Source organism: Rutidosis leptorrhynchoides, chromosome 11, assembly GCF_046630445.1.
Source record: "Rutidosis leptorrhynchoides isolate AG116_Rl617_1_P2 chromosome 11, CSIRO_AGI_Rlap_v1, whole genome shotgun sequence".
In the NCBI taxonomy this organism is placed as follows: Eukaryota; Viridiplantae; Streptophyta; class Magnoliopsida; order Asterales; family Asteraceae; genus Rutidosis; species Rutidosis leptorrhynchoides.
In genome coordinates this window covers 213,490,792-213,499,434 of record NC_092343.1, presented here as the reverse complement: position 1 = coordinate 213,499,434, position 8,643 = coordinate 213,490,792, and positions in this window count along the sequence as shown.

The window sequence follows — 8,643 nt, the reverse complement described above, 5'->3', positions numbered from 1 at the left end:
ACCTCTGACCTCATAATATTCATTAGGTCTCGAGCCCGGATCACCGTAAACTATCTAACCCGCACTTCTGAGTCTTGCACCGCATTGCATCCTAAGTGAGTTCGTAGCCCCCTTTTTCTCGTTTTATAATTGTTTTGGGGTGAGAATACATGCTTAATATTTTAATACATGATTTATGTATTACTATACTTTATTATTTTATAAAGTTTGTTTTAAGTGAGTCTCATAGCCCCTTTTTACTATTTTTTATTTTTGGGGTGAGAATACATGCGTACTGTTTTACTACGCTTTATTTATAAAGTTTGTTTTATAAACATTCTTATTATTAAATAACACTTTATGAATTTCGAAGTTTGTTATATGTGAGTTTTATGCTAAAAAGTCCTTAACTCGGTAGTATTAATTACAGTGACTTGTAAGCACGAATCACCAGAGCAGATCTGTTAGGTTTGACAACCTCACCCTAACTTAACAGTGGTGCTAGTTACTTCGACACGTACATTTGGCATAGTGTATAGTCCAATATAGGGTAAAGGAAATCATGTAGGATACTACATGTGGTGTTAAGTGTTATTACTGAGTGCACATGAAACATATACACTTTGAAACTGTATGGAAACCGTTTATGAATTTTATAACTGTGAAATCTTATAAACCGTGGAACTGTTTACAAACTTGATATGTTACGAACTACGATCTTATTCTCGTACTTGAAAGCTTGAGATCATATTACCTCTAAACTGTTTATGAAGTTGAGATCTTGTGATCGGTTTTACTATCAAACCATTTATGGACTCGAAAATTAAATATTTGTGTTACTCTTTTAAACTATTTCAAACTGTTTGAAACTATGAAACTATTGTAAATTTTATACGTTGCACAAAAACCTATGAACTCACCAACCATTGTGTTGACGCTTTAGCATATTTATTCTCAGGTACTTATTGCTTCTGCTGTAACACTTTTCTGTTGCTTAGAGGTCAAGTCAAGCACTGGGACTAGAGTTAACACCTGCGTCAATGGCTATTTTGGCAGGGTGTTACACCGGGTTAAATGTGTGTTTCCGTTGTGGTAGGCCGAGACATAAAGCTTCTGACTGTCGTAGTAACACTAAATTATGTTTCACTTGTTATAAAGAAGATCATATTCATGCAAATTGTCCGGTGTATTTAGCGGAACAAGCTAAGGGTCAAAAGAAAAAAATTAAGAAAGAACCGGAAGTGGGAGGTACTAGAGCAAGACCTCGTGTGTATTAAATGACCACCGAAGAGGCTACAGAGTCTCATGATGTCGTGTCAGGTACCTTTATTCTGAATTCCATACCTATCCACGTAATGTTTGACTCTGGCGCTTCAAAATCCTTTGTATCCTTGTCCTTATGTGAAAAATTGAATGTACCTTTGTGTAAACTTAGTACACCGTTAGAAGTAGAAATAGCGGATGATAAGCTAATGTTACTTAACGATGTTTTCCGTAGATGTAATCTCGTAATAGATGATGAAACCTTTTCTATAGATCTAATTCCCATAAAAATGGGAGAGTTTCATGTTATTGTAGGTATGGATTGGCTTGGGGCTAATGGAGGAATGATTGATTACCCTAATAAGATGGTGCATGTGAGGTGTCTAGTGGTCGAGTTATCACCATTTACGGTGATCGAAAGAGACGATCCTTTTCGCTTTATTTTATTCTAAAAGCTAAGAAATATTTATCTCGATGGTGTGAATCCTTTCTTGCTCATGTCGTTAGTCAGTCTAAGGAAGTCAACGAAATGAAGGATATCCCCTTTGTGAAAGATTTCCCTAAAGTTTTTCTAGATGACTTGCCGGGTATTCCTCCGGATCGTCAGGTAGAATTTAGAATTGATATGGTACTAGGAGCGGCTCCAATCGAGAAAAATCCCTATCGTTTGGTACCCATTTAAATGCAAGAAATGATGAAACAATTGCAAGAGTTACTAGAAAAGGCTTCATTCGCCCTGGTAGTTCTGCATGGGGTGCTCATATGCTTTTTGTAAAGAAGAAAGATGGCACCATGCGCATGTGTATAGATTATCGGGAATTGAATAAATTGACTATTAAAAATCGGTATCCTTTACCTAGAATTGATGATCTTTTTGATCAGTTGTAGGGATCAAGTTGATATCGGTCAAAAAGTCACATTTTTATCCCCAATATTAAGCCCTAGAACAATAAAGATTTAAACTTTGTCGGCAAAATTATCGTTTTTCGGTTGATTTTGTAGATTAAGTAATTACGAAGGCAATACAAAAAGAATCAAGTAAAACGGAGCTAAAACCAAGATTCTAGAGCGAAAACGGTGAAAGACAAGAAATCAAGTTACGATCCAGTGAAATCAGGCTGACCAGGCCAGCAAACGGCCTACCATACGGCTTGCTAAATGGCCTTCCAGTATGGCAAATGGCCTGCCAAACGGTCAGAGCAAACGGCCTCGATAAACGGCTTGCCTTAGCAAACGGGCTCTGCAAACGGCTTGCCAAACGGCCTGCCAGCCGTTTATAGGCAAAATCCAAGTCTATTTAAAGGGCTTTCTCTATCCATTTCAACACACACTCAATTTGTAATTCATTTCATATTTTCAAGCTTTTAGTTAGTCTTTAGGAGTAGTTAGCTTAGCTTTTATTTTTCGCAGGATATCCAAGCGAGTCCTTGCGATATCGGGCAGATTTCTTCGGCCTTTTCAGGTTTTTATCCGAAACGCTTGTCTTTTGTATTAAACATGTGTTCTTACTTTTTATGTTTAATAATGCATTCCGATATTACCATGATAGCTTAATTAATCTGTATGTTGTCATGATAGAAGTTTGGGTTAGCGTAATTATGTTAATTTAGTACGATTAAATACTGAACTAGGAGTCTGATAGATTTGTATGCTAGCATCTTAAGGATTGACCAACCTAGGTTATGATCAGGACTTGTCCACCTATATGAAATTAGCTACTTCATAGAATTAAGACCCCTGGTTATACTATATCTGAAGATTCTATGAACTCGGTATGGCCGGAGTTCCCGAGAGGCATTTAATGCACTTTTAGGGCACAGAACTTAGGAACTGAGACATGAATGACCTAGTATGCCTATTGACTGTTCCAAAGAGACCTCTTAGGAGCTGTTAAGATCTAGGTAGTGCCTTCACTGTATGACCCAAGCCTATTGCATGTTCTTGTCTGATTGTTGCCTTAGGTCTTAGTCATATCAACTGTTTAGTAGGTATTCATTAGGTTTCTATCTGCTTTACTATCAGTATATTAACTGTAATGTTGTATAATATTTGAATTGATATGATCTCATTAGTATGATGAAATGGTTGTTAGTTTTCATTTAACGTTTTGCCAACTTAAACCGACGGATTCCTTCCGTTTGTGATCAGTGTTCAATCAACACGGCACGTTGTTATTTACTTAACTAAACTGATAACGAGGGTTAAGATTAGAGCTTAACTCACTAATAAACCTATTGCTTTACTGAGGATAACCTCCGAGGTATTGTTACCTTTCAATTATACGACCAAGTGACATACTTCTCACTTCTCAAAGAGAACTCCGAGAGTTCAGAGACAAGTAGGTCTGTGTAATTGGCTCATCTAATCAGATCTACAACATTCCAAGCATAGTCTTAACATAAGCATAATTACCTTTCCCTAACCCAATACTGATATCTTGGTCAACATTTCCCTGATTTGCATACTCCGGATATCCTTCCACTTTATTTACTTTTTCGTATTTAGGACTTTCAGCTAAAATCAACTACTATCTTTTATCCAGGTAATTTAACTAAAAAGACAATTATCCACTTGATCTTCAATTCGTTAATCAGCAAAAAAATACGACACTAGGTTAACTTACACCTTCTACACCTTAGAAAATAAAAGTAAATTTAGGCCCCGCATAATATAAATAAACGAATACACGGTGTGCTACCGAAACGGACATCCTGCAACCTAATGACACCGAACAAATAAAACTGTCCGTTAGTAGCATATCACAAGTTACTTCTCTAAAATAGATTTAAGATCGGGATACCATCAATTGAAGGTAAGAGAGGATGATATCCCAAAGACAGCATTTCGTACTCGTTATGGGCATTATGAATTCATGGTGATTCCTTTTAACTAATGCACTTGCGGCGTTTATGGACCTAATGAATAGGGTGTGTAGACCAATGTTATATAAGTCAGTTATTGTTTTTATCGATGATATCCTTATCTATTCCAAGAGTGAAGAAGAACATACGAATCATTTGAGGTAAGTATTAGAAATTTTGCGAATTCAGAAACTGTTTGCTATGTTTTCAAAATGCGAGTTTTGGTTACGAGAAGTGCATTTTCTGGGGCATGTAATAAATTCTGATGCAATTCAAGTGGACCCGTCAAAAGTTGAAGCGGTATTGAAATGGAGTCCTCCTTCAAACCCTTCCAAAGTAAGGAGTTTCTTAGGTTTGACAGGCTATTATCGGAGATTTATTCAAGATTCCTCTAAGATAGCTACTCCTCTAACCAAACTTATTATGAAAAATGAACCATGGAAGTGGGATGAGAAGCAAGATTATGTCTTTTGAACATTGGAAGAGAAGTTAGTGCAATCCCCTATCTTGGTCTTTGCTGAAGGAACTAAGGATATGGTAGTATATTGTGATGCGTCTAAGAAGGGTCACGGGTGTTTTCTGATGAAACGAGGTAAAGTTATAGCTTATGCTTCTCATCAACTTAAACCGCATGAGAAACATTACCCAACTCATGATCTCGAGTTAGCCGCTGTTATTTTTGATTTAAAGATATGGCGACATTATTTATATAGAGTGCATATTACGATTTATTCAGACCATAAGAACCTGAAGTATTTCTTTGATCAGCGTAATTTAAATAATCGTTAGAGGAGGTGGTTAGATTTGGTAAAGGATTATGATTGTGATATCCTTTATCATCCAGGTAAGGAAAATATAGTCGCTGATGCTCTTAGTAGAAAGACAATTCACCCACCTTTAAAGGTGAAATGTCTTGCTTTGGTAGTTACACCTACCATTCTTGAAACTATTCGAGTTGCTCAGATTTCAACTCTTGTGTCTAGGGAAGTGAATAATGAAACAATGATAGGACAGGTTGAGTTGTTGGAAAAAGATAGTTGAGATTTAAAAACTCGATATGGGAGAATCTGGGTCCCGAAGTCATGTGATGTAATGGAAAAGTTACTAGAATCGGCTCACAAATCGAAATATTCTATACATCTCGGTGCTACCAAGATGTACGAAGACATGAAAAGAGATTATTGGTGGCCTGGAATGAAGAGGGATATCGTTAAGTATGTTCAGAAATGTTTAACATGCTCTCGGATAAAGGCGGAGCATCAGATGCCCTATGGTAAATTGAAACCATTAGAGATACCTATATGGAATTGGGAGAATATTACCATGGATCTAATTACGAAGTCACCAAGAACATCACGTCGGTATGATACAATCTGGGTTATTATTGATAGATTAACTAAGAGTGCTATTTATCTCCCAATAAAAGAAGCATCATCCTCAGAAGTTTTAGCCGATATCTATTGAAAGAAGTAGTAGCTAGACATGGTGTGCCAGTTTCTATTGTCTCCGACTGTGATACGCATTTTACTTCGTGATTTTGGAGAAAATTTCAAAAATATTTAGGTACTAAATTGCATATTAGTACCGCTTTTCACCCTCAAACAGATGGTCAAAGCGAGAGAACAATTCAAACCCTAGAAGATATGCTCCGAGCATGTGTTATTGAATTTGGAGGAAGTTGGGATATGCACTTCCCGTTATGCGAGTTTTTGTATAATAATAGTTTTCATTCCTCGATCGGCATGCCTCCTTATGAAATGCTTTAAGGAAGAAAATGTAGAACCCCAATTTGTTGGGGAGAAGTAGGTCAAAGAGAATTGGGATGCACGGACGTTGTGTTACAAATCACCGAAAAGATCGATCAAATTCGGGAAAGATTGAAAACGGCGCAAGACCGACAAAAATCTTATGTCGTTAGAAGAAGAAGACTAATAGAGTTTCAAGTGAGAGATAAGGTGTTATTGAAAGTATCTCCTTGGAAGGAATTATTCGTTTTTGCAAACGAGGAAAGTTAGGCCCGAGATTTATCAGACAATTTGAGATTTTTGCAAGAGTTGGAGAGGTGGCTTATCGGTTATCTTAACCGGAAGAATTAAATGCAATTCACGATACATTTTATGTGTCACAACTTAGAAAATGCTTAGCCGATGAGAAAACGTATGCACCTTTGACGAAAGTGGTAGTGAATGATAAGTTAAAATATTTTAAAGAACCGGTTAAAGTACTAGACTCCAAGGTGAAGCAATTAAGAAATAAATCCTTAACGTTGTTAAAAGTCCAATGGAAGCATAGAAGAGGATTCGAATATAATTGGGAGCCAGAAGGTTGGCTAATGGTCTACTGCCTGTCGGTATACCAAGAATGGTTCATGAGGACACGAACAACCCAATGGAAGGAGAGTTGTGACATCCCAATTTCAGCATAGCTGTGTGCCGCACATATTTTAGCGCGCCACGCAGATCACCTGAAACTGCAGGGACTGTTTTTGTTAATTTTGTAAATTCAAGTACCTTTTTGCAATTTTCGGACCACAACCCCAATTTAGTGAAGTTTCTAGTTTTTCTTTTCCCCATTTCACTTTAACTAATCTCATTTGAAAAGAAGAAGAGAAGGAAGGAAGTTAGGGTTTTATAGTAGAAGATTTATCAAATTAGATTTCATCCATCTTGAAGGAAGTTAATTACATCAAAAATTCATCTCCTTCTTCCTCTTTAACTCTTGTAAGAAACCCTAATTCCTTTATTCTTAAATTTTAGGGCTTTTGTAAGATTAGTTCTATTTTGGTGAGCTATGACTATTAATGAGTGTTTTAAAGCTAATCGTGAAGATTCAATCATGTCTAAAGTTTAGAATTTATGTTTTATAACATCAACCCTAATTTAGTTAAAGATAAGTTAAATCTTCTCTAGCTAAATTGGGGAAATGAAATTGGATGATTTACTAAGAATGAACATAGTAGTACTTCATTTGTTAATCTCAAGCTTTTTAGTTGTATTAAAAGGCTTTCATGTTTAATGTGTTGTTTTGTGAAATGAATGATGATTTATGTATGAGTATTATGAGGAAAAGTTCTAATTAGTTTGAAGGTGTCAATTTGGGTAAGGGAATGAAAAGTGTATTGATAGTTCACAAATTGATTGTGATTATGTTAGTAAGTAAGTTAGGGTTGTAATGTGTTTGTGCATGATTTATATATAATAGGTTGCTAAGGAGCTTGTCTTTGTTTGCAATCATTTTGTGGAAGTCTATTTGCCAAGGTGAGTATATAAATGGTAAATGGGTCATATGTTATATGCTTGCAAATTGCAAGTAGTAACATATGATTTTTGAGGGGATTTAATTCCAAAGTATGTTTAGTTAACTAGCTAAAGCTAGTGTGAATAGGTAGCAATAAGCCTTGAGCGGTTGTTACAATTTGTTTTAGACATTGGATCCGATGACCTACTTTGTAGTAAGTGTTACTACTTGACTAAGTATGTATGTATGTATGATTAGTGTTCTAGCTATTTACACATTTGTATATTTCACTAAGTTTTATGCTTACTTTGTTTAGTTGTTTAAGTTTTTAAGAGAAATTGGTGCTAGTAATAAAGGAAAGGAAAAGATTTGAAGTATTGACAAGAAGATTCATCTTTTGGTAAGTGGTAGATCAAAGTCCCGTCCCCGTAATAAATGATCCTCTTGATGTTTAAACGCTCCTCAGAAGTTAAATAATTTTCTTTTGTATACATGAAAGTGTTGTATAACCCATGTTGTCACTTTTGTTGAAAATTTCTAATGTTTTATGGTACAATGTTAATTTATGATTTGCAAATCTTAGAATCTTGTATGCTGGTCATAATTGAAGTAGATGGCAGGTTTGGAACTGTTTTAAATTGGTTTTTGGAATGAAACCACCTTTGTAAACTGCAGGTGGGTCTTTCAGGAAAATGCGCGCCGCGCAAAGTTATGCGCGCCGTACGGTATAACACGAATCAAGGTCAGAAGTTATATAACGATTTGGAAGTCTGGATCATGTTGTAGCGCGCGCCGCGTGGTATAGTATGGATCTGGTTTGGCTTAAAAAGAAGAAATTTTTATCGAGTCAAGGGCGTTTCAATCAACAAACAACAAACAACCCGGGCGACCAACCTTTTGGTCGACTACTAATTTTCTCTGATCCTTCGTTCTTAATTTTCTCTGATGTAAACATGATGTTTGTGCAGTGATGAACTCCCCAACTCTAGCAGCTGGTCTGAAAAGCTTACCAGAATCAAATCGGATGATGAAGTAGATGATGAGGTATCATCTTATGGTTCTTGGGTGATCCAGGTGGATCTAAGAACAAAAGAGATGAAAGAGTCACTCAATTATTTCATTCTTTTGCTCCATGAAATGTGGGTGATGAAGTCAACAAATTGCACATGGCCCTATGTGATAAGAGTTAGTGGGAACATGGTGAGAATTTGCTCCGTGACTTTCGCAAATAAAGCATACAAGTGACTCTATAAAGCATGGATAGTGGGCCTTATTTTCAATTATTTATTAATATGTTGGTCGA